We start from the raw sequence: 27808 nt of genomic DNA, 5'->3' as shown, positions 1-27808 counted from the left end.
TTCTGCAGTCTGTACGAAATTTGTAGTAGAAAACTGTCGAAGAAAATAATTCGTCAATAAAAAGATGTAAAATGGCTGTATCCTCCCTGTCTGCCAAACACGAACCACGACCGATAGAGTAAATCTATTTTAAAAATATAACATGACTCTTTAGACACAAAATGTTTATTATTTTTGCAGTTGAATTTTCTCTTTAAATGTCTAACAGGAGAGAAAGGTGGACAGTAAGAAGAAACTGCCATGTCTAAGCCTTTAATCAGTCGATTATAACTGGAGATGAGATTCCAGGATGTACCCTTAAATATTGCCTTATTACCTTAAAAATTCAGATAATTTATTAGAAGAAAATGGACACTCCGAGGATTTTCACAATCGGGTATTGATCACTTCTTATTTTATCCTCATAAACATCCCAGAAACAGTTAGTAAATAAATTGGAAGTCACAAATGAGAGGTCTAGGACCAAAAGGGATCGGCCTGTATAGGTGGAAAACGTGTATTTTTCATTGCTCAGGGACATGAAGTGTGTTTTTTCTAATGACGAGTAAAGCTGTGAACGTTTTGAGCAGCTACGTAAAGTGCCATACGAGGGGTGATAGCTGTTAAAAATCACCTACAATGAAGGCCAAATCTGAAATAATGACTGTGATATAATTAAACAGAATTGACCAAGTATCGGATAGCATGATTACAGAGATTATAGGAGAAAAGTGGAAGGTAGTAGGGGCTTCTGAGAAGAACAATATGCAGGAGAAAGCAGAGGAGGTAGAAGAAAGGATTAGAGAATATAAAGAAGAGATTATGCCGATAATAGAGGGGGGTTTCAATGCGCGAACAGGCTACATAGGAGGAAGGGAATGAGGAGTAAAGGGAGAAAGAAAATACAAAGATAAGGTACTAAATGGAGAGGGAAACAAGTTGTTGAGGAGATTAGAGGAGTTTGGATGATATATCTTGAACAGAAATATAGTGGGGCATGAGGAAGGAGAATATAAATGCTCAGGAGGCAAAAGGGGAACGGTCATTCATTATGTGATAGTGAATGATGAGGTTGGAGAGAAAGTCAAGAAACTAGAGGTAGGTGATTATATTGATTCGAATCACTTTCCCTTCATAGTGATATTAGAGGGGCAAGAAAGCAATGGAAATATGAATAAAACGGGAGAAAATGTAGAAATTGTAGAAAAAGAGGATTGGTCAAGGGAAGGAAAAGAACAGTTTAGAGAAAAGATTAGAAATAACAAAATCGGAGAGGGAAATGTAGAAGAGGAGTTAGAAAAAATAATAGGACAAATAAAAAGAAGTTCAGAGTGCATAAACAAAAATCACGTTAGTAAAGGGGGAAATAGAAGTGGGTGGGGTGAGGACGAAAAAGAGAAAAAAAGGAGGTCAGAAAGGAATTGAGAAAGTGAAGAAAAGAAAAAAGTATTGGGGAAGAATATAGGGGAAAAAAGAAAGAGTATACTGAGTTGAGCGATCAAAAGAAAGAGGAAGAGAATAAAAGGTTTGAGAACGAGGCGGTAGAATAGAAGAAATATTTCTTGGATTTGCTAGCTATAGTAGAGAGAAAAGTTAAAAAGGGAGAAAAATATGGTAGAAATAGAGATAAGGAAGAGGACATAACTAGCGAAGAAATAGTTAAGGTTTTAGAAATAATGAAGGACGGAAAGGCACCTGGTATAGATGATACTCCAAATGAAAAATGGAAATATGGAGAGAAGAAACTAGAGGAATGGGCATGGTTAATGTGTAATCGAGTATGCATAGGAGAGGGGTGGCCAGAGTTATAAAAGGAAGGATTAGTGATACTCATAGTGAAGAAAGGCAAAGGATAGAAGGCTAAAGATTACAGAAGTGTGATCCTGATGCCAACGCTGTATAAAGTATATGTCACAGTTTTGTCGGAGAGATCTTGTCGGAGAGATCTTGTAAATAAGAGAATTAAAAGGGAAAACGGGGCAATAATAGCAATCTTTGTGGACTGAGGCAAGGATATCCTCTCAGCCCAATTTTATATAGTATATTAATATCAGACTTAGAAGAAGGAATGAGGAGAAAAGGTTCAGGCGAAGTTAGGATAGGAAAGAAGAAGATATATACACTGGCACACGTAGGCGACACAGTATTGATGGCAGAAGATGAAAAAGGGAAGGCGGGCTTAATTGCAGGATTATGGAAATACTTAGATGGAAAAAAGTTGAATTTAAATGTAGAAAAGACAAAGATAATGAGGTTTAGAAACGGAGGGGGAAGGAAGAAAGAATGGATGGGCATATGGAGTTAGATGGAGAATAAGATGGAAAAGATGGATGGAGAAGAAGAAAGTTAGAAGAATTGAACGAGTTAAAATATTTGTGATATATCTTTCAAACGAATAAAGATCATAGCGCTTATATAAGAGAAAGGATAAGAAAAGCAGAAGGGGTAATGAAACATACATAGGGAATAGAAAAAATAAGGTTAAAAAAATTAGAGAAGAAGAATGTGGTTATTCAATACGCTGGTATGGCCGGTATTAGGTTATGGAGAAGAGATATGGTGGTAGAAAGAAAGGAAAGGATATATGCTGAGAGAAGAAGCGCAAAGGGATATTTTAAGGATGAAAGCGATCGAATTAACGAAATGAGAAGAAGAAAGGAGGGAGTTCTTTAATGATAGAGAAATAGAAGACGGGACTGGAGTAAACTATGAAGAATTGAATGAGGTATGAGTATGAATGAGGTATGAGTTCATTAGAAAGGAAGTCGTACCAAAGTATTTAGAAAAGGGATAGGGAAAGAAAAAGTCGACCAAAATAGCAAGATTTATATTGGAAAACGAGGTAAGGAAGGGAATGTATTGGAAAAAAGAAGAGAACAGCAAGTGTAGAATATGTGAATGGGAGGAGGAAACATGGGAGCATACATGTGAATATGTAGGAGAGGAATGGAAGATCTCTCGCTTTTTTTCGCTCGATCACTCGTTTGCTAGTAAGTTCTATATTGCGCTATCACAGGAAATAGAGATAAGGAACTAGATATAAGACTCTATGTAAATAATTGTAAATTATTGTATATAGTAAGGATGAGATTAAAAAAATATATGTAAGCAGTTCTAAGAAATGGAAGTCATGTAAATCCTTAGGGGACACATTATTAATAAAGAAGAAGAGTGTAGTTATGTATGGTAGTTGTTCGCACTGTGATTTAGTTTTTGAATGGTTTGTAAGCTGTGCTTCTGTCGGACGCAGATGATAATGAAGAGGTCCAAGGAGCTAAAGAAGAGGTTGAAAAGCTGATAGTGAGGAAATTCGCAGGCGTATTTTGTATTAACGTCATAATATTTATTCAGGTGGCCGGTGAAATGACCTTCTAAATTTCAAGACTTTAATTAACAATAGATTATAAAATGGACCGAAATTATTGTTATTTTTAATTATCAGATAAACCGTTAGTCATTTTTTGTTCTGCAGGGTTTTTTTTTTGTTTCCTTAAGTTTTATGCTCGTATTGCTGATATTTTAAATACACAGAAATAATCATTTTCCTAATTTTTCAAAAAAAAAAAATAGATTTATAACGTTTGGTCCGCTTATTCCTAAATTATCCTGACTTGGAAAGGGGAGGTTTTAACGTGTACCCGGGAATAAAAAAAATTATAAATCAGATTCACTGTTCTAGGCCAGAATTCGTCACAATTAGAAAGTTTAGTTTTCTATATTTTAGGTATAGAAAGTACCTCAAGTAATTTTTAGAGAAAATGTAGTATTTCAACAAAGAAATATTGCTTAATTTTAATAGAACATTTTGTTACTTTGAATTGAAACAATTGAAACATCACATTTAATTCGCGAAATCGTCAAAAATTAAAATTTGTATTGCGTAAATCTTCAAAATTCAATAGTTATAAATCGATAGTCTTCAAAATTGAAAAATTATTCTTCAAAAGTAAGCCACCCCAAAAAATGTTTTAAATTACACAACTTTATAATATGAATTTTTAATATTAAATAATATGCAATTCTATTCTCCCAAAAATAAAAAATTCTGAGTTTCGACTCTTCAAAATTACAAAAATTTTATTGGAAAATCTACTAAATTCACGACTTTTTTTATTGGAATACTTTGCAGTCGAACATTTTGTAATTCTACTAATTGAATTTGAAAAAAGAAGCTACTAAAGATGAGCAATAATTTATCTTTAAAATAATGGAAATAGTTACTAATTTTTAAATCAAAAACTACTAATTTCTTAGTTAGAATGTTACGATTTTTTAAGTTTTTATGTATATTTAAAAAAATCTTCTATATTCTTTAGCATAATATATTCCAATTTTACTTTTGAGTATCTGTTAGTTTTTCTACTTATTACACTTTTATGTCGGCTGAAAATTGTTCTAGCTGGTAGAATTTTCGTTTCTTAGAAATATAATATTCACATTTTTTTCGTAAGAGCTACAAGATAAACAAAATCTCAAGTGTTGTAAATATTATTTAGGTTTGCAAACTTTTTCATTATCTTTCTCATCTTATCATTGATTTACAAAAAATTCTATTTTATAAAAATATTCTCAACACTAAGAAAAAAATTGTGTTTTTTGGAACATATTATAATCAGAACAAGGTTGTAGAAGGCGCGTGACAAATCAAAAAGCTTAATAAAAGATCATGATTGTAAAAGATTCTCGACCTGATTTGAAAAATGACAAAGAATTTTATTTAACTTCTTATGATAGGACGACAAGAATTATTCATTTTACTTTACATTATCCATATTGACTCGCTAATTACGAACATCATGGCGAAATAATTTTTTTAAACCGATACCTAATATTATTATAATATTCAACTATTAATTATATGGTTTTCATTACAATTTAAATAATAAAAGTAATGATAATAATTATTGCTATTTGTACACGTTTTGAAAAATGAAAATTACAAAGACAGGAGAAAAGTGTAGGCAGCCAAAATTGCGACCTGAAGAGAATTACATAGATCTAGAATAATCAGATTTAATTAATTTAAATAATTAATAAAATAATAATTAAATTATTTATTTAATTTTTTAAATATCAGTTTTATTACAATCGAAATCTTTATTTATTCGAATTATTCGCTCTCCAGACAGTAAAATGGATGTTTCAAATTGTCCTAATAATAAAAAAGATTTCTCCATGCTTTGTTCGCAAGCAACATTTCTTTTGCAAAATGTATTAACAAGGAAAATCTAATGTTAAAACATGATCAACATTTTTTCCTAAAATAAAATAAAAATTTTTACTAAAATAGCGAATCTTTAACATCTGGATTGAATTTCGAACAATGCCAATTATTAAAATTCGGCCCCTGTCAAATTTACTGCAATTGCAATATAATATAGTTCAAAGCGTCCTGATCAGCACAATCACTAAGAATACTAGAAACACTGATAAGACTAGTCCAGATAATAAGGTTGACAAAAAGACGCTATCCTGGTAAGAATATGTGAAATCATGGCGCTTTTCTGGCAATGTAAATACTGTTCGAAATACTAAAGGTGGAATACAGTTCAGTCATTGAATACAAGACTGTAGATCAGTCCAATTATCAGACAAAAAGCCATTCAAGTTACTAAAGACAGTGTAATAGGACTGCCTTGGCCATGTGAAGATTTTTCAAAATAATTAAGGCAAAATTCATTCTAGACTATCGAAGGTATTTTGTAATCCAGATAATTCAGACAAGACTATCGGTCAGTCCAACCAACAAAAGCAAGACATGTTATTAGATCAGTCAGTTGAAACAAGACTATAAATCAGTCCAAACAACAAAGGCCCTTGTTAGATGGACTGATTCAGTCTACAACTGAATGGTCTAATAACATGTCTTGCCTTTGTTGGTTGGACTGATTTATAGTCTTGTCTTAACCGACTGGTCTAAACACATGTTTTGCCGTTGTGGTTTGGATCGATTAATAGTCTCGTCTCAACCGACTGGACTAATAACATTTCTTGGATTTCTTGGTTGGACTGATCTATAGTTTCGCCTTAACCGACTATACTAATAACCTGCCTTGCCTTTGTTGGTGGGAATGATTTATAGTCTTGTCTTAACCGACTGGACTAATAAAATATCTTGCCTTTAATGGTTTCGACTGATTAATGGTCTTGTCGTAACCGACTGAAATAATAATCTGTCTTTCCTTCGTTGGTTGGACTGACTTAAAGTCTTGTCTTAACTGACTGGACTAATAACATGTCTTGAATTTGTTGGTTGAACTGATCTATAGTCTCGCCTTAACCGACTATACTAATAACCTGCCTTGTCTTTGTTGGTGGAAATGATTTATAGTCTTGTCTTAACCGACTGGACTAATAACATGTCTTGCCTTTGTTGGTTGGACTTATTTATAGTATTGTATGAACCGACTGCTTTAATAACATGTCTTGCCGTTGTGGTTTGGATCGAATAATAGTCTCGTCTTGACTGACTGGACTAATAACATAGCTTGCCTTTGTTGGTGGGAATGATTTATAGTCTTGTCTTAACTGACTGTACTAATAACATGTCTTGAATTTGTTGGTTGTATTGATCTATAGTCTTGTCTTAACCAACTGGACTAATAACCTGTCTTGCATTCGCTGGTTGGACTGATCTATAGTCTCGCCTTAACCGACTATACCAATAACCTGCCTTGCCTTTGCTGGTGGGAATGATTAATATTATTGTCCTAACCGACTGGAATAATAACATATCTTGTCTTTGTTGGTAGAACTGATTTATAGTCTTGTCTTAACCGACTGGACTAATAACATGCGTTGAATTTGTCGGTTGGACAAATAAATAGTCTTGTCTTGACCAACTGGACTAATAAAATATCTTGCCTCTGTTGGTTGAAATGATTTATAGTCTTATCTTAATTATCTGGAATACAAAATATATTTGGTAGTCCAGAATGTCTATTACCTTGATTATTTTGAAAAATCTTCACATTGCCGGGGCAATCCTAGTACATTGCCTTTAGTAGCTGGACTAGCTTTTCTTTTGACAATTGGACTGATCTACATTCTTGTATTCATTGACTGAACTGTCTTCCACCTTTTTGATTTCAAACAGTATTTACATTGCCAAGACAACGCTATTATTTTGCCTATTATTACCATGACAGCGCCATTTTGTCTCCACTGTCAACTGGACTGGTCTTGCCAGTGTAGTATTCTGGATCTTCCGAAAACGCGACGCGTTCAAATGGCATAACAATTTTTCCAGTTTTATTGGCTTGAGTTAAAGGTAATACCTTAAATAATATGTGATATAACTTTCTGACTTTTGCTACCGCTTTCCTAGGTCATGACATGATTTGAAGTCAGGGTAGAAAAGTCTGAAAATATTTTATGTTTTCTTCATTATAGGTATTTGAAATTCACCCCTTTCATTCTTTTATAGAATTATATCCGACTGGTGGTGGGCATCAGAAATTGGTTATGGGATCTCCCCCAAACTCGCTCCCGCAAAACCATGCTTCTATAGAATATTTAGATTAATCTTTATTTGTTAGGTGTAAGTTTTTTATTAGTATCTCGTTAGAGTTATGTGATAAAAAGTTAACAAATTCAACTCGTTACACTCATGTTACTCACAAAAGTATCTTCAAGTTCTCCAAAAATTGCAATAAATTTGGCCTCAATCCCTTTAATTTTTTTAATTTACAACAAATGAGCATGCCTTAAATATTAGATATCTACGCTTTATTTAAAAATGTGAAAAAATATTTTGGAATATTATAAGCAAAACATCCTTATAATGGTCTCTTCTTTAGACCTTTAACAGTTCAGCATTATAATCTCGAAATACTATTTATCATGCTAATGTTACAATTCATTAAGGTACGTCCATTCAAAGTCTCATGAAATTATCTTCAGCATGAAGTGTTTGAAATAGTTTAATTTTAAGCCCTTTAAAGTGAACTTTAAGATATTGTGAAAAACCTTCAAGCTCAAGTATAAAATATAGTATCTACTTTTTGGCCTGTTTAGGACTCCAAGAAACTGTTACAAACTCTTAAATATTTTTTACTAAACTAAAGCGAAAGTCACGTAGACTCCTCATCACATTACATCACAAGTCAAACTCTTATATACTCACGTTCTTTCTTTCCTAATCTGTCAATCGGTAAAGAATACATAATGCATTATTGGATCCCTACTTTTTTTACTTGGGGTCCTCTTTTTAGTTTACCAGCCGAATCACCTCTATTTTGTCCTCTCTCATTCCATTTCCATATTGTCTCGACGACTTTCGCTTTCATGTATTTTAAATTTACTTTAGTCCTATACCTTCTATCTTTTTCTGTTTTCTTCTCAGCTAATCATTTATCAATTCACCTCTCTCAGTCTAAACTTCATCCATCCAAATCCCTGAGTTCTTTAGCTCAACCATTGATCTGAATATTTCTTTAATGTTCTCCACTGTTTAAAAAAGCATCAGCCCTTTATTGATTTTCCACGATTGCTTTACTTTTGCCACCCGTTGTGTATGTGCCACTAAGCTCCCCATTGAACTCACCATCTTACAGCCTTGCAGGTTTTTGGCTTCATCCGATAGCTCATATTGCTCACCTTTATTGCTTTCTTTGTCACGGACATCTCCGGTCCTTCTTCAACTCTGCCTCCATCGCCTTCTCCATCCATCCTTCAACCTTGAGGTTGAGCTTCTGGATAAACTCATCACGCTGTTTGTGCGACGCTATTGCCTTTCCGCACTCTTTCTGTCTATTCCCGCTATTTGAGACTTTTCGCTATCACTTTTTCTCCTTCGTCTGTGTTTCCTCTAATATAGAAAAACTACCACCTTGTCATAGTCAACGCATTTGCCACACGCGTCTCCAATACTTCTACTCCTTGTTACTTGCAGTTTGTCCGCTTACTTGAAATTCATACGTGTCGCTTTTGAGTTTCACGTTTAATACAGTCTCTACTATATCCACGTACAATTCCACTTTTACAATTGTATAACGACCTCCTATCCTTTTTCACCTTTTAACATACCACCTTCTCATTTAAAACTATTGCAAAATCTATTCATGTTTAAAAATCGATATTTTTTATTAAAATTATACGTGCCCCTTCTATTGATACGCCCATTTAGGCCGTAGTGTCCTGATATTTATTTTCAGTCGGCTTAATTAATCTGTATCAAGAGAAGAACTATCTTTATTTGTAAAAAAAGACAGTAAGGGTGGATAATTAGCTAGCAAATTAGAATTGGCCAAGGATTTGATAGCGCCGAAACGTTCGGATAACCTGCTAACGAATTTCGATGGCCTTTTGAAACATTGCCTGAGATATAAGGGAAATTAAAAAGAAAGGCTGAGTTAAAAGTGCCATATATAGATGAAATGTAAGAAAATTTGGATTTAAACCATAAGTGACTAATAAAAGAAACTCAATATTCTGAGAATTTGACTGGTCTCGCCATCTGAATACTAAAGAATCTAGTACTTTTGCGAAATCAAGATTAGTATGTATTTATTGCATCAAGAAGAAAGCCTTGGAAATTTCTTCAGACACGATTTTAATGGTCAGGCTCACCATTCAAGAATATCGTTTTCGCCTACCAATCAATTTTATAGTTTATGCGTATGCACTTACAGCGGATACAGCGAAAATCATATAGGCAATTTTTAAGTCAAGATGGAGGCTCTAACTACCAAAACATTCTTTGACGAGAAGAAAATCAAACAAACTAATATTATTATTTCAATACAATTACGTTTAGTTTTGCTTGGGCAGAATTTTGAGCTTTTCGTTATTAGCTCATTATCTTTTCATCAGGCCATAGTAGAATAAAGAATATAAAAGGAGGCAAAGGTGGAGGTGTTTATTGACGAAGAGATAGAGACACAAATAGGAAAGGTAAGAAGGTCTAAGGTAGCAGGGTTGGACGGGACAGAGAACGAATCTTGATGTTAAGTACACAATAAATTAGGGAGAGACAAAAAGGAATAATAAGAAAAACATTGAGGATGAGGGATTCTCAGGAGGGTGAAAAGAGGCTTTAATAGAATCACTGTGTAACAAAGGAGATAGCGGTAAGCAGGACAATTAAATGGAGACTACGCTAATGAATATGATGTAAAAAGTATACGCGATAGTGTTCGTGGATAAGCTGAGGAAAGATTTCGAGGGAAAACGAATATTGTTGGAGGCGCAAGCGGGCAAAAGGTAGGACAGAAGCACTTTCGAAAAATCTACGTCCTGCATCACGTGGTGGATAGAGAATCAGAGAAGATGATGTTTAGAGTGTACGCCTTTTTTATGGGTCTTAAAGGCTTCTTTCCATCGGTGAATCGGGGGAGATTGTGAGACGCGTTGTAGAAAAGGGGAGTAGAGAGAGGCCTAATCCATATGGTGAGAGGTATCTGAAAAGACGAAAGATAGGGTGAGAGGAAGAGAGGAAATTTCTAAGGGTTTCTTTGCAGATAGAGAGTTTCTGGATAAATAGAGGTTTTTAGGAGGTGAAAGAGTTTATGTACCTCGGCTTCCTGTTTCGGAGTAATGGGGAAAGGCAGATCATATGAAAGAGTGTGTGAGGAAGGCAAATGTAGTGATGACGCAAGTGTGGGGGCTGGGGAAAAGGCTGTTCGCAGATGATTTTGGAAGGAGAATGAAAGTGTTCAAGTCGCTAGTCATAAGTCTTTTATTTTTATAGAGTAGGGGTATGGAGATAGAAGGAAACAGAGGAGGTAAAGAGGTTACAAGAGAGGTGTGTAAAGTGGACACTGTGGTTGGCAAGGGATACGCCTAATTACAGTTTCAGAAAGGAGACAAGCGAAAAATGTTTAGGGACTATAACGGGAAGTCGAGCGTGTAAGTATGAGAAGAAATTTTTGGAAGAGGGGGTAAGTAGGATATTTGGAGGCGTTTAGTGGGAGATGGATAACAGGAGTGGAGGGGAAAGGTTGAGGTTAAAAGGGACGGGTATTTTAGAACAAATTGTTTGCGGATGGATAAAGTGAGAACAATGCACGAGGGAGACGAACGGCATGAAAAAAAGAGAGAAGGCAGAAGGAGAGGCGAGAATAAGAGAGTGGAGGTCTAACAGGAACTATGGTTATATTATGCCTAAAAAGAGCATAATATCTGAATCGTGCAGGCAGGGGGATGCAAAAGTAAAGGGCTGGTTGGAAGAGTGTAAGGAGTTGTCAATACTAGAAAATTAGAGAAAGTAGGGACATACTTGCAAGGCAAGGCGAAGCGAGGAAGACAAATCTATAAGGCCTAAAGGACTTAAAGATAAAGCGTTGATGGATGATAGTTCTTAAGAATTAGTGTAAAGAAAATTCTGTAACAACTGGAAGTCTAAGTCAGCTTTTTAAGGTTAGCAGGCTGAAATATAAATGTTTATCTATCATTATCTTTTTACATGTTTTCTCCGTCTGTTATCAACTGGTTATCCTCATAATCATAGCCAAAATATAAAGATATCATAGGACTTTTGCATTACGGTGGTTATAATTAGTTTATAACAATAACTCGAACGAAGCTAAATATTTTAGAAAGAAGAAAACTTTGCAGTATTAGAAAGTGGGTGAGAGTTACAAATTTCAGAGAAACCGCAACTGCCTAGCGTTAATAAAGCAGCAGATAGTTGTCAAAAATAATAATTTCTTTAAATAACTATTTTCACTTAATTCTTTAAAGAAACAGCGATTTTCTTATTCTATTCTACGAGAAACTTGATAGAAAAAAAAGAATATTATTTAAACAATTCATACAAACATATAATTACCTATACTAATCAGTATTTTACGTATTGAAAGCATTTTTAATTTTTTTTTAACAAAAAAAATTATTATTACCGCCAAAATCTTGCAAAGCCCATTTTTTCACTTGTGGGTTCTTTTTTTATGGTTTCTTCTAAAGGTTCATTGTTTTCGAATTTATGTATAGAATAAGCCCAGAGTGAAGCCAATTTATCTAGTTTGTAAGTAGTTATTGCGAAAATAGTGAAAATCTCAATCTTCTCTTAAATTTGCAATAACTTCCGAAATAGTCAACATTTTTCAATGTTCTTGGGCTAGTTTTGAAGACTTTTTTTCACAAAAATATTTTTGTAAAATATATAAAACATATAATCATAAAGTTTCTATGTAATTTCCTCAAAATATATATTTATTTTAGTTTTATTCTAATTTTTCTACAGACAACATGTTTTAAATTTTTCCAACTCTTTTATTACAACTTTGACACTTTGAAAAATGATTGGGATTCTACAAAATTTCTACAAGACTTCTATATTACAGGCGTAAGGTTAATTTACAAACATGGTATTCGAATGACAAAACTGCAATACACGTATATCACAAAATTCATGCGATTCGCGGAATTTGCATAAATCATGGAAAAGAAGGAATTTGCCGAATGCAAGAAGTTATAGAAATTAGCGGAATTAATTAAATTCACAGAATTTAAGGAATCCAATGACTTCACAAATTTACCAAATTTTTCCAGATTTTTCATGTAACGTCTGGAATTCACAAAATGTATCCGATTCGCCGAATTTACGGATCAAAAGGAGTTAACGGAATTGCAGAAATTCACGGAATTCATGGAATTTAAGGAGTTTACGGAATATATAGGATTCATGGCATTTATGGGATTCGCAACATTTATAAAATCGAAGGAATTCAATGAATTCACGGAATAAGCTCAATTTATAGAATTCATGGAATTCAGGTCAGTGAAAGCCCAGAGTTCAAAGAATTCAGGCAATTCGAGAAATTCACGGAATTCAAGGAATTAAAGGAATTCGGGAAATTCACGGAGTTCAAAGATTTGAAGGAGTTTGCAGAATTCATAGACACGAGGGAACTCACGGAATATGTGAATTCATGCCATCGAAGGAATTCGAGGAATTTACGGAATTTACGGAATTTACGGAATTTACGGAATTTATGGGGTAAAGGAAATTCGTGGATGTCTATGAATTCCATAAATTCCGTGAATCCCGTGATTTCGTTGAGTTTCACTAATTCGTTGAATATAATTAATTCCTTGCATTTCGTGTATTACATGAATTCCGCGATCTTCTTGAATGTAACGCATTAGTTTAATTTCGTAAATTGCATGAATTCCGCGAATCACATAAATTCTGGGAATTCCATTAATTCCATCAATTTCATGAATTTCGTAAAATCTATAAATCCATGATTTCCACGAATTTTCGGATTTTCTTAAATCCCGTAAAAGTCATAAATTACGTGAATCCTGCGAATTCATTAAATTCGTTGAATTTCGTGAATTCTGTAAATTCCCTGAATTTTGTGAATTCCCTGAATTCTGCAAATTTTTTTAATTCTGTAAAGTCAGTGAATTCTTTGAATTTCGGGAATTCCATAAATTCCTTAAATTCTATAAATTCTTTGAATCTCGTGAATTCCTTGTATTCCGAGAATTCCGTGAATTTCTTGTATTCTGGGCATTCCGTGAATTCCGCTAATTCCATGAAATCCATTAATTCCGGGCGACCGGGCTTTATACGAATTCTGTGAATTCCGTAAATTCTGAGGATTTTACGAATTGCTTAAATGCCATGAATTCCTTGAATTCTATAAATACGCACTTTATGTAGGATACATTAACAAAAGTTTTGGCTCCATCAAAAAACATTATAAAATTCTAATACGTGTGACCAATGCCAGCATTTGAAAATTACAACATTATGTATTGTAGAGTAACCTTACGTTTCGGAAACAAACACTTCATACATGTAGTGGAAGTTTCCAACAAAAATTTTTAAAAGTGAAGTTCTTGCCATTTGAAAAGCAATTTTTACAAATCATACTCGTAAGCTGTTGTAATAAAATAAAAAAATGGCTTTAAAATCCTAGAAAAATAAAAAATGTTGATTATTTCGGAAATTATTAAAAATTTAAGAAAACATTGCAGTTTACACTATTTTTGCAATATCTACTAAAAACTAGATAAATTGGATTCACCCTGGGCTTATTTTATACAGAATTTTGAATACAATCAAGCCTTTAAAAGAAATTTTTTCAACTCAAGTATAATTAATATTAAGAGAATTTATTCAGTCATAAAATAACAGGTGGCCTAAAAGTTTTGCACGGCGGTTTACGTAAAAACTTCTGATATGCATGCGAATTTGATAAAAAATGATTTGGACCATTCCAGTTTTAATTTTTATTTGCTCTTTAGAGGAAGGTTTAATATAAGAGTTTTCACTTTTGTTTACTACTCTCACTCCTATATTCATGTGCTATCGTGTATTAAAGGTTGTTAGAATGATAATATGAAGGTTAAAGTGATTATTTCGATTTTTGTGTTTAAAATATCTTTTCTCTAATTAAAATTGTGGTTTGCTTAGAGAAAATTCAAAAGGTTGAGATAGTGTATTTGCCATTAACCATTTAGATTGAGTTTTTTACTACACGGTTTTTTGCTAAAAATCAAAATTTTCTATAATTAATTTTAATTCCACATACTAAACAACATGGACCAATTCAATGCGTTTACTGTTAGAAAATCTGTATTCTATTTAACACCAGTTTATATGAATTCATTTGCATATGAAATTTATTTGACAAATCCCTACTAGCAAAGTCTTATTTTTGACACATCAAATCTAATTAACTTTGACGTTTTTGAATTTAATTACTTTTTCGACAGTTTTCGCTTGAGTCCCGTTGTTGAGTATCAGGAAACTATTTTTGCAAAAAAGATGTTTGTGTGAGTTTTTATTGAAAAGAATGTTTTCTATATTAACGGTATAAAATGGATGCCATTTTAGATTGTTTCTTAGCCTATATTTGAAAAGTTTATTAATCTCAATAGACTGGTTCAAAATTACCCACTTGATTTTTTATTATTTTTAGATTAAAGAGGCAACTGTCTACACCAAAAATATCTTAGTTCTGGGGGTCACGAGCTTCTATTCGGTCCGCTATATTATCAGGTAAACCTTCTTTAATGGCCTCGAGGGCACAATCATGAAGGGGAGCTAATAATTGTTCAACATTATTATATTTATCTTTAAGAGCTGCCCGAGCTCCTGATTTTAAGAGAATAACCCTATTGAATAATTGACTAAAATTCTCCTTTCTATTGATTCTAATTGTTGAGATTTCATGTAAATACCATGAATAAGTTTTCTGGGTGCGAATCGTTATGTAAGATGTTTAATTAGATCGTTAATTATTTCAAACAATTTTCCATGAATGCTGTCCCGTGCTGATCCTTTTAGCTGAGCTAAAACTGCCTTGAGATAATGTTATTCACAGTTGGGCGGCACCGATGATTCGCAATTTATAATGTCTCGTATGAAATCTCTAACTGGCATGTTCTTGCAATTATAACTGGATATATTTACGACCCCTTGCTGTATGGCAAAACACTCAGCCATAGATGACAGCATTGCTTCTTCAACGGTCCGATTGATGTCACTAGCGAATTGAGTTTGATTGAACTTGTCAGACATTTTCTGAAACTCGGGTCAATTTATAGCAGAAGGGATAACTTATTCACTCAATTTATGGATAAGTTGCAGCAAATCAAGCTATTTTAATTGTTCAGATAAATTCGTATGAATTGGATTTTGTTTTGAACTTACGGACAATTAGTTCTTCAAGCAGGTAATTTATTTTCAAAGTTTTCTTTTGTCTCAGAGACAATACGATGGTTATATTTAAAAAAAATTTAAAACGTTCATTTGTATGTGAGCGAAGGGTCTGACTATATTCGGTTTGATCGTTAACGCGTGCTATCATTCAACGGTCGACTGCCTTTGTTAAGCAAAAAAAGGCAGTAAAGGTTAGACCCGTTTAATTCGTTTAATATTGAATGGAATAATATTAAATTTGTTTATTCATCGAATTTGCAATTTTAACTTTATTTTGTCGTTAAAATTGAATGAATTTAAAAATAATAATTCCGTTGTTGGATTTCCATTCACGAGTGATCAATTCGTGAAAAGAGACTCTTACAATGGAATAGCCTGAAGCATTGCAGTAATTTATATTCAGGAAATTTATTAAGACCGAATGAAGAGATTAAATTTGAAAAAGTATTTAAATATTCCGAATTGATTAGTTTATACCCCCTTTGTTCCCTGTTACTTGGAATTTCCTCACTGTTGTGGTATATTTGTATAATTTTGAGTTCAGTTGGTAAATTTCGAAACTGATTATGATAAAAATGTTAGTATCGCAGAATCGATCTTGAACGCGATTATTGATTGATGATGATGTTGTTTTAAACCCTTCACTTGTGAAATCTTGCTACAAAGTGTACACGCAATGTTAATTCAGGGTGTTTCGTAGGATTATTAACGATCACAGAGCTTGCGATTACGCGAAGTACACCAACTTTTATCATGCACTTTGAACTTTGTCTTGCCCCAAGGGTGACTGTGCAACGTATCTAAGAAGGACTTATACTCTCGAGTGCTGATAAGTTAGCTATCTAAAAACTACACTGAATTTAAATTGTTAATAAAAACACTGAATTTAAATTGTTAATAAAAACACTGAATTTAAACGGAAGTGACAATCCCACCGCTGCCACCAAATCAGCTGTCACGTCCCGAGCAAAAGTCGAGGGTAGTTTGGAAAAGAGTGAGCAAGAGAGAGACTATTGCGCTGATTATGTAAGGCTGGTGGGACCTAAAAATTTATTTCTTTGTAGGTAAGTCTGTCACTATCGGTCCTTTGGGAACCATGTCAGTTTCAGTGTTTAAATGACTGAGAGATAGTTAACTTATCATATGATTTATGATGTGATGATTTATGATGTGACAAATCTGTCACAAGTCACGTACTGTGACAAATCTGTCACAAGTCATATACTGTTAAAATGTAGTTTCTAAATATTTCATTTCCAGTGGGTTTCAGGCGACTCGAGTTAAGAATATTTATGCCTTGTCTGTCGAGACTTCCGGTGATCGGTTGTCTGTTTTCTATTTCAGGAAGACGTTATTTGTTCTGCGCGACTCTCTTTATTGAGTTTCAAATAATTTGTGCGAGTGACTCATTCTATCGTCAGCAGTCGTGGTGAGGAAACGCGACTCTTCGCTTTCGTCTTTCATAATTATGAACTCTATATGCTACTTGTCGGTACTTCACACATTTAGCCAGACGCTTTTGATTACTACTTCGTCTAACTGCATGTTCTGCAAGTTAACTTCACGTGTGTACTCGCAATCTGTATATTTGAATTTATCTTTGAATTGGTTGTTGTGTAATTGATTAAGATCATGAATACATTCGCCTGATAATAATAATAATAATTGTAATTATTTTATAGTGGCAAAATCTGCAATTACATTCTCTTATTGACTGAGCAAATGTACGGGATAATGTAGATTGCGCCTATTTTTAGGAGTTACATTGAAATGCTCAACCAAATAGGAAATAGTTACATACTCTGGTAAAAAAATAATGTGTTGAAATTTTTTGTAATGAAATAGTTAAGCTTGAAACCAAAAATACTTATTTAAAAAAAAAAATTGAATTATCAACAAAATGTAACAATTTTCATCTAACGAGTTGCGAAACAAAAGAAATTCTTAGGAAATGAACTTGAATTTTTAACGAAATAGTTTAATTTTCAACTAAGAGCTATCATTTTTCAAATCTAAATATAAATTTAAAAAATAAAAGTTCAATAGTTAAATTGTTATTTGAATAAAATACTTGAGGGTATTTGAGAAGATTTCGTGAAAATTTCAACAGTTTTGAAACCTTTCAATGGATTTCAAATCACTTAATAGGATTTGAAATATTTTAAGGTATTTTATAAGATTCCAAAACATTATAAATTAGTTTCAGTTATTTAATAAGGTTTTAAAATATTTGAAATGTTCTCGGATATTTTTTAGAAATCCAAACAATTTTTATTTTCTTAAAAAGTTTAGAGTGATTTCAAAAGGTTCTCGAAGTTTTAAAATATTTTAGGAAATTTTCAAAGATTCCAAAAGAAGTTTGAATAAAAATTTTTGAATAAAATACAAAATTTCAAATTTACTTTTAATATTCTGATATTTTAAAGATTTTTAGGGATTTCATCAGATCTTCGCGGCTTTCTATGATTTTAAAGGATTTTAAAACATCTCAATTTACTAATTTCCCTAATTTAGCTCAGTTCAAGATTTTTTTAAATTTATTCTTTAGTTTTTGTTTAATTGATTTAGAAGTATTATAAATTTCATTTTATTTTTCTGATTTCTCTTAAATGCCTCTAAATTTTCGCAAATTTGACTGAGATCAAGGGAACTTTAAGGATTCTTCCTATTCTTCGAAATTGAACTTAAATTGTTTTCAATTCATATAAATTTATCCTAAATCCATTCAAATTTACTAAGAGAATGTTTTGTTATATTTTTATAACGTCCTGAAAACTTACATAGTTTTATTAGTTTATTCTTTTGTTCTTTAAATTTTGAATATTTAAAAAAAAAATATTTTTATTGAAAACCTTGTCTTTTTTATTCCTCCAAATATTTTTGAAAAGTTTCTACTAACAGAAGAAATGTATTTTGTCAGCATCATGCGGGCGAAACCATTTTAAAGCCCGGAAGAATTTTTTTCCTAAAAACGGAATTTCTTAATTTTGTTCGTAAAACATGAGTGATATCGAAAAAAAACAAGATACATTTTTCATAGAACTTTTTAAATGCGCAAACTTTAATTTGAACATTTTTTTGTACCTGTCATTATTTCCAAGAAAACATAGAAAATTAAATTTCGAGATAAAAATTCTCCTAGCTGCAAAAAATATTCAGCAAGCTGATAAAAAGAGATATTTTGGGTTTCAACGTGTACAAAACTTGAAAGTTTTTCTGACGCTTCCTGAATATTGCAGTTCACTACTAGGTTAACCCTGAAGAAGTAAACTGAAATGTTCATGCAACGTCCGAAAAAAATCGTAGTTTTCTACAAGATTGGAACTCGAAGTATCTCTTCTTATTATTTAGCAAGTATCAAAATTACAAGATATCTTTAAAATCAAAGTACAAAAAAATTGCAAAGTCACGAGAATCACAGAATTTCTGATTTCCGGTCAGGTGATTATCCATTAAGCTACGAGAGATCAGAATGAGAACCCTAATTCGAGAAAATAATGCTGATTTTCAGCCAGGTGTTAATGGTCCACGCAATTATTTTGAATGTATCTTTTATCATCAGTAAATGGTAGTTTACCAACTGTAGATAACCCTTCAAAACCATGAAGGTAGAAAATCCACAATATTGATCATGTTAAGAATCTTCAATAACAAAAAATTCTTAACTTCTTAATAACATTATATGAAAAATAATTGTTTCAAATTAAAAATAAATTTGCTTTTAAAAAAAAGGTCTTTCTCTTTTTGCTCCATTGTGAATCGAACCACATTTTTAATAATTTTTAATGATTACTTGTACCATTACCACCTAGCTGAAAATTAGCTTTATTTTTTGAATTAAAGTTATTATTCTGATCTCTCTAATAACTTAACGGAAAAGCACCTGACCGGAAATCAAAATTTCTGTGGTTCGATTCCCAGTCGAGCAAAAAGAAAAAGATCTTTTAAAAAAAAATTAATTAAAAATTTGTTTGAATTGTTTTTTATCTTGTCTGATTAAGACGTTAAGCAGTTTCAGTTGATGAAGATTCTTAATTGGATTGCTATTGTGGATTGTTCCCTCCATAGTTTAGGAGGGTTATCTACTGTCGGTAAAGTACCATTCGCTGATAATACAACAAATTCATTAAAAAAATAAAATTTTGATCAAACTCATACCCGCTTTGAACTTCTTTTGTAGAGCGAGAATTCAACCCTGTGACTGGTCAATAAAATAATGTTGCTCGCACTCATTATTGATGGCACTTAAACACGTGCCCCTTTTTAACATTCAGTAGGGACTCAAAGGCACCCCTGTGTCTGGATGCAGAAATAGTGTTCTACCAACCATTAAACCTTTAATGAAATTTATTTTTTATTAATTCCTAGATGTATTATTCTGTGCTCACTAAAGGGAGATGACTTTTTACCTCCTTCTTACTCATCTTATTGGGTTCCTTCCCGCCCCCACAAAACGTTGGAAAAGGATAGAGTTTTGACCACATTATTTTTGTGACCTGTTAAAGGGGTGCTTCTGGCACTTCGGGTGTTTAAAATCACCTAAACGGTAAGTTAAATATGGTCATTCTGATATTGTGACATGCACATATTTAGGATATCGTACTAACAAAATTAACAATAATTTTAAACTTCTGTCTGATTATATTGCTTCATTTATCGTTAAATCAAAGATTCTTATAGTTTTGAGCAGCAAAATACTGTCTTTCCAGCCAAAAAACAGGTGACGCCCCTATTCTGCAATTGCGCTGAGAAATGAGTTAATGTGACGATGTGAATAGATTAGATTAGATACCTATAGAAAAGAGAATAGCCAGACGACCTACTCTGATCTCAAAAATGCTAGAGGCAATTCTAGTAGAAAAATCCAGCAGGAAAAAACACTGCTACTAAGTACCACTCACCCAAGCACAGCCACTGTCAATTTATCAACATTTCACCTTACTCGGTCAAGCTGACCACACGTATCCATCGCCACAATACACTATTGAACAAATGGAGGCAACCACTTTACATCGACCGGTGTTCCACATACCCGAATGCTAGTGCGACTTATAACGATGAGTCCCAAACAGGTCAGTTACACCGAGCCTCCCCCTCCCCCCACCAATCTTAATTTATAGGTTTTCTATAGCAAATTGAATTGCGCCCCAAATGCACTCAAATGCGCCACCGATCAAAAATTTCGCGCCACAAAACTTGAAGATCTTCAAATACACTCATATGCACCATAGAGAAAAAATTTTGCACCACATTGATAACGGAGTTGTCAGTGATAAAAATGGGGGAGGTCTGGCGTGATTTTTCTGAACTGATAACATTTTCCTAAATTCATCAAACCTCTCTTTTATAACTTCAAATGCGCTTAAATGCGCCACCACTTAAAAAAAAATTGGCTAGCTAATTAACAAAGATATCACATTTTGGATAGGGCGGGTAGTGTAACGCAGGTTTTAAACCTTTAACAGTGATGTGTAATATAAAGTTTTGGTTATGGATTTATTCGTCTTTAAATGTGCTTATATGCGCTATAAAATTTTATTCGAAAATCTTGAAAATTGCCCGAGATATGGATGTAAGAAAATGTTACGAATGATGACCAACAGAATAAAAAGTTTTCAATGCGCATTGATGAAGGGACTTTCCTATTGGGTTTCAAATGCGCTCATATGCGCTGCTTTCGAAATTAACAAAAAAGCATGATCAACGCCCTCTACTACCACTTGTTACGTTCCACTATCCAAAGATATATCCAATTAACCTAAATTGCAATATAAAAAATAATTATCTCTTCAGATCCACTATCTAATATCTATGTACAATCCACTATCTATTACTGACTATTGAGTCGGTGACGTAACTATAAAGAACTTTCACTTTTACATCTTTTTATTTTTGTAAAATTTATTTTTGTAATAAGTGTATTCACGTCGTTTAAGACGAAATACGCAAGAGGATGATACTGTTTTTTTTAAGAAAACTTTTTCTCTGAGTGCTTTATTATCAATTATTGTATGCAGCAATAATGAGAGGGTTGCTTATGGTTTTTTGTCAATTTCGAAAGTCGCGTATATGAGTGCATTTCAAATTTTACCCGAAGAGATGATTATGAATTTTTATATGGAAATTTAGGTTATTTAGAGATTTCATCGAATAGTGGATCGTAACAAGTGGTAATGAGGGGGTTGATTATGGTTTATTGTAAATTTCGAAAGCAGCGCATATGAGCGCATTTGAAACCCCATAGGAAAGTCACTTCATCAATGCGCATTGAAAATGTTTTACTTTGTTGGCCATCATTCCTAGACTTTTGTTAAGGTTTGATTTATGAGTCAATTTGTGTTCTTTGGGATAAGTAATACAAGATTCAAGACTCTCAATTGTATGTATAGAATGTAATATATTTAGTGATTCGGTTCATGTTTGTACTTTTTATCCATGAAAAGAAAATGGCGCCATGTCAGCGTGGTTTGGGCCGTAACCCCTCCTCTTTGCTTTGAATTTACTAAATAAATTTTTTTTTTATTTCAAACTTGATAAACTACTTTTTTATTTATTATTAAATCAAAATAAAATAAGTTTGTAACTTCTTAGGGCCCCACGAAATCCTTTCAGCCTGAGCTGGACAGAATTTCGGTCTTATTTCTGTAAAATAAAATCTAGAATGATAGAGTTTTCTTTTGTATTATTACTTTAAATTTGCGCTTATGTTTTTCTCTTGGAGCGACACCAGATTGGTTTCTGACGCCCTGCTTCTTATTTTAAGTTAATTAAAAATTTTATTTGTCTAAGTTGTCGACGAAGGTTTTGTAGCGGAGCTTTTTGCATTGTGTCCCACAATGCCGGAAGAGTAGTTATATCAGACATTCATCAACTATAATACATTCAAACCGCAAGCTAATTTATAAATATAGTTTCCGTAAATCTGCCAGAAATCATAAAAATTGTTCCTGTTGGATTAAGATTACGAAAAGAAATGATCATTTTGATTTTGGAAAATTATTCTGAATCTCCCTAAAATTTCTTTGGTCTACAGGATTTGTCCGGAAAGTAATAGGACTGAGTCGATTTAAAAAATTTATTGAGCCATTCGTTACAATTCTTTAAAAACTTTCAAAATGGGCTCCTTCCGCGTCGATGCAGCGCTGCCAGCGCGATTTCCAAGCATTGAAGGCGTCACGGAAGCCATTCCTTGGAATAGCCTTGAGAACCGCAGTGCATGCTGCTTGGATCCCCTCTGTCGTCTTAAAATGCTTGCCGTTCATCGGTCTTTTCAGGCGAGGAAACAAAAAAAAGTCTGGGGGGGGGAGCACATCTGGGCTGTAGGGCGGCTGCGGAAGAGCTGGGATGTCGGCCTTGGTCAGACAGCTGTTCACAAGAAATACGGTGTGAGCCAGGGCGTTGTCGTGGTGCAACTTCCAGTCGGCTGCGATGTCTTGTCGGACCCGATTGAACCACAGATTTTGATAAATTTAACATCTGGGAAATTAAACGAATACTCAGTCGACGGTCTGAGTTCAAAACTTTGCGCGCACGAGTCACATTGTCGATGTTTATCGAAATCGAAGGTCTTCCAGCACGGTCTTCATCAGCGACCTCTTCCCGGCCTTCTAAAAAGGGCTGGTGCCACTGAAACACACCACTTCTTGCTAAAGCAACATCTGGGTGAGCCTGCTTGATCACATCAAACGTCTCTGTCACAGATTTACCGAGTTTCACACAGAATTTCATCGCGTACCTCTGCTCTAACGAACGCTGCATTTTCGGCTAGCACCACTCACAGAAACACGTCGCGTAAAAATGCCTGTCCTGACTCTCCAAGTACTCGGAGACTTCTCATAGAGAAATCGATGAAAAAAGTAACAACAAAAGGAAAGGAGATGAATCTTTAGTGATTTAAATTGACAATATTGATCATGGAACTGAAAAATGATCTAAAACGAACTGCAGTAATTATATTAAAGTTAAAAAATTAATTCCTTGTTTGAATATTGTGTGGTTACTAGATAAAGATGCCTTTTTTCTCCTTTTTACTGCTTTCCCTTAATAAAATATGTAAGAAAGAGACATCATTTTATGAAAAACTGTCAATAGAGAATAATTTCGTCCACCAGAAATTAAAATGATTGTAAAATAGAATCCTATACATCCGGTATGCCCTTTGATGCAGAAGTAGAATATAATTTAAATGTTGAAAGGGTATAAATAACTTATTATCGTCTGACCCTGATCTGTTGCCAAAGATCACTCCTACAAATATTGAGGCACTTGTAAAGAAGGGTCCTTAAAGTTTATTAAATTATGTTCTGAAGATTTAAACAATCACCGTTTTAGTTATCATTTTTAAAATAGAAAATTAGGAAATGGTGAAACTGTAGAACAACAATGCTTCCTATATGCAGCATTTAGAGATAAGGTTTTCTACTTATGTTGTAAGATATTTAAGTGTTCTCCGAAACAAAATTTAGCTAGAAGTGGATAGAGCTTTTGAAAGTGTATAGGTCAATGTTTGAGGGACCATGAAGTAAAACTCTTCACTCCACAAAATGGAAATCTGTTTAGTTCTTGTAGAATTGTTAGGTAAATATGTGATTGCAATGATTGAATACGTTCGTCGAATTATGGCCAAAGACATATCTGATCATTATTACGGAAAATCAATTCAAATTGTACTTCTCGGCTTTATATCGACAAAAGTTTTAAGCTTTATTTTTTCAATGTTCAAAACTGCTTAGTATTATTCTCTAAATTTATATATCACATAGGATAAATCACATAAAGAGCAACTTTCTTTATACTTTGAGATTTGTAGATCTGCGTTTCGATTGTGTTAAGATGGGAGAACACTTTCTTGGCTCCACGACTGTCAACAGCACGACGACTGGCTTCAATTTAGCGGATATGATTCTTGAATTATTGGGTGATAATAATATCCTGATTCTAGATTTTCGTCGCCAAGCATAAAATAATGGCTCAAATACGAAAGGTAAAGAGAATAGGTTACCAGAAATAATTTTTCAAATGAATCCGAGAGTAAGTTCTCTTCGATTAAGGAAACCTAACGCAAAGTTAGTAATCGGCGGTGCAGCTATATCGTGAAAAGAATCTGTCACACTTTTTAAAATCATTTTAAGCGTTTACGTATTATTTTCGGGATCAGGGCAACGGTGGAAGGTTTTGTTTGCGCACGTGTGTTTGACATTAAAACTTCTGTATAATACTCATTGGAAGAGTGGAAAAGATAACGTGAAGCCATTCAGATATGACTTGAAAAACAATTGAGCAACTTTGATATCCCTTTCTGACGATTATGAGAATGATTCCGACGTATCCTATGAAGCTCGTACACATAATGTTCAAATCAATAAGTTTGAATTCATTGTAGCAATAATTGTCTGGTGAGATATACTGTTTCAGGTCAATTTTTTTAGCATATGGATGCAGATCGTGTCCGTGGATCTTTTACTAGCCACCGAATTTGTTATAATTGATTCAGAAATATTTATAATATTACCACAATTAAGGTTTTAAAAGGGCATTCACAATGGCGAAGAAATTGCGGAAGATTTTGAAATGAGAAAGGGTTTCGAAAAAAACGAACATACGCGAAATAAAAAGAAACAGTTCGATTTTGAAGCACATGATGAACCAGTAGACGATCCAAAACTGAATTTTAAAGTGACTTTTGTGAGCAATGTTAGATATTGCACTTGCATTAATAAAAGACTTATTCAAGCGATTGGAAGATCAAAATAAGATATAGCCATTTCTATAAAATTTAAAAAAAATCCCCAAAAAGCATCGTTTAAACCAACTCTGCTTTGAATCATAGGAAGAACATACATTGATGAAGGCGATGTTAAAAGCGAAGATCTCTATGATGAGCTCCTGCACTTGAAATACGTGTTCCCGGATACGGTGGAAACCCAGATAACTGTTTCAAATTTTGTAGTTGAGAATAATTTGGATGACACTTTCCCTGATGTATTCTTAACGTGGAAAATCCTTCTGATAACGCCTTTCCCTATTGGTACTTCAGAGCGAAGTTTCTTGAAGATTCAATTGATAAAAACATATATAATATTAAACATAAATGCAGTATCAATTTTAACTTTTGAACACAACTTCCTCCAGGAAGATGTATTTTAAATACCTCGAATACCAGGATTACTTATTCGGACGACAAGATTTTTGAAGAACGTTCGAAGAATTTCACTCTTCAATCCAGAACACAACTTTCTTATGGAAGGTGTATTTTGAACACTTGGACTACCTGGTTTACTGTATAGAATTAATAGTCCTTGGAGAGAGGCTTAGCGTGAATAAAATTCCAGTTCTGTACACACATTTCTTGAAAAACATGTATCATGAATATCTAGACTTCCAGGTTTACTTTTAAAAAAGAAAAATTCTCCTTCTTAACCCTTCAAGGTCCCCTTACTTTGGCATAACGCTGAAGTCCCATGGGGTCGTTGGAGACCCCAGTCATAATTTTCCATATGAAGTGTCAGGGCACTGACGAACCATGGGGAGATTTTGGGGTTCAAAAAATAGTCAAGGTTTCTTCAAGTTCAGTTTGGAAGACATATTCTTCAAATTAGATGTATTTTAGACACCTAAAGTACCTGCTTTACTGGTTACAACGACGAGCTCTTAAAAAATTGTGATCATGCATAAAACTTCAGTTCTGAACGCACCTTCCTCGAAAAAAAAGTATTATGAATATATGAATTTCAAACTTACTTCTTAGAATGACAAAACCTTGGGAAAATGGTCGTGGAATGTTACATTTCTATTCAGAATAAAACTTTATAAGCAAAGATGTATCTTGAACAACTGGTCTATTAGATTGACTTCTTAGAATGACGAAACCTTGAAAAATTGTTCGACCTACTTGAATTTCAGTTATAAATGAGTCTTGTTCCAGGAAAATGAATTTTTATCGGCTCATCAACCCGGGTTTACTGCTATAAACCACGAAAAATTATGAATACAACATTCTCTAAGAAGATCTATTTTGAAAACTGTTACTACCGGCTTCCACAGGGAAAAAGTATTTTTAACACCTGGACTACCAGTTTTACTTTTCTGATTGACTAGGCCTTTGAAAGGCAGGCGAAGAATCTGATATTTCTTAGCTGAACACAACTTCTACGAAGATTTATTTTGAACACCGGGACTACTATGCTTACTTCCTAAATTGAAAAGACTTTGGAAGCAATAACAAGGAGTCTCGAATTTTATCCTAAAAACACACTCACCGGGAAAGATTTATATTCGGAATCTCTTGTATTTCAGGGTTAACTCCTAGAATGAGGAGGTCTTGAGAAAAAACTCGAAGAATCTTACATATCTATTCTGAAAATACTTTCTTCGGGATAGATGGTTTTTGAATACGTGGACAACTAGATTTACTTCTTAAATACAACATTTTATTTGTCTAAAGAAATTCAATATTCTTTTAAATTAGACGATAAGTTTTTTGATTCGTAAGAACCAAAGTAATTGATTCAAGTATAGATAAATTAATAAATTCAACAGCGCCCTAATCAATTAATATTATTGTAGAACACATTGATCCGAAAAGGCATACTAATAAAACATACTACTGTCAAAAAATAATTACAGAAAATAAGTTTTTAATAAAAAACTGAATAATAATTTTTTTCTCAGTAGTATGGAATAAAAACTTTAGAGACCTAAATAAAAAAAATATCTTAGCAATAGTTTAACTTTGTGGATAATTCAAAATTTCTTATTAAATATAATTAATATGTATCAGCCTTTTTATCAGATATTAGAGCGTGATAGTATGAACATTTTTTAATTTTGTTTCATAAAAATTGTGTGGGAACTGTTTGTCTTAGACTTTCTATCATACGAAGGGGAACTAATAGAGATAGCGCAATTGCAAACAATTTTAAAGATCTTATTCATACTGAGAAATTGGATGAATCTTTTGCAAAGAACAAAATAATTATTTTTTTAAACTTCTAATATTTTTGTGATTTTTCTCATATTTTATTACTTTTTACTTGAATTGAAAATAATAGGGTTTCAGTTTTTAACTTACATTATGAAAACTCTGACCGGCATATTAACATTACTTATTTTCTTTAGCTTGTATTTCTTGAGTTTGTTTAAATATGTTAAAAGTACTACTAATTCTTACCTGTAAGCTTCTGAGTTGAAAAAATTGGGATTTTCTTGCAA

This window comes from Belonocnema kinseyi, chromosome 1, assembly GCF_010883055.1.
Source record: "Belonocnema kinseyi isolate 2016_QV_RU_SX_M_011 chromosome 1, B_treatae_v1, whole genome shotgun sequence".
NCBI lineage: Eukaryota > Metazoa > Arthropoda > Insecta > Hymenoptera > Cynipidae > Belonocnema > Belonocnema kinseyi.
This window is presented reverse-complemented; position numbering follows the sequence as displayed.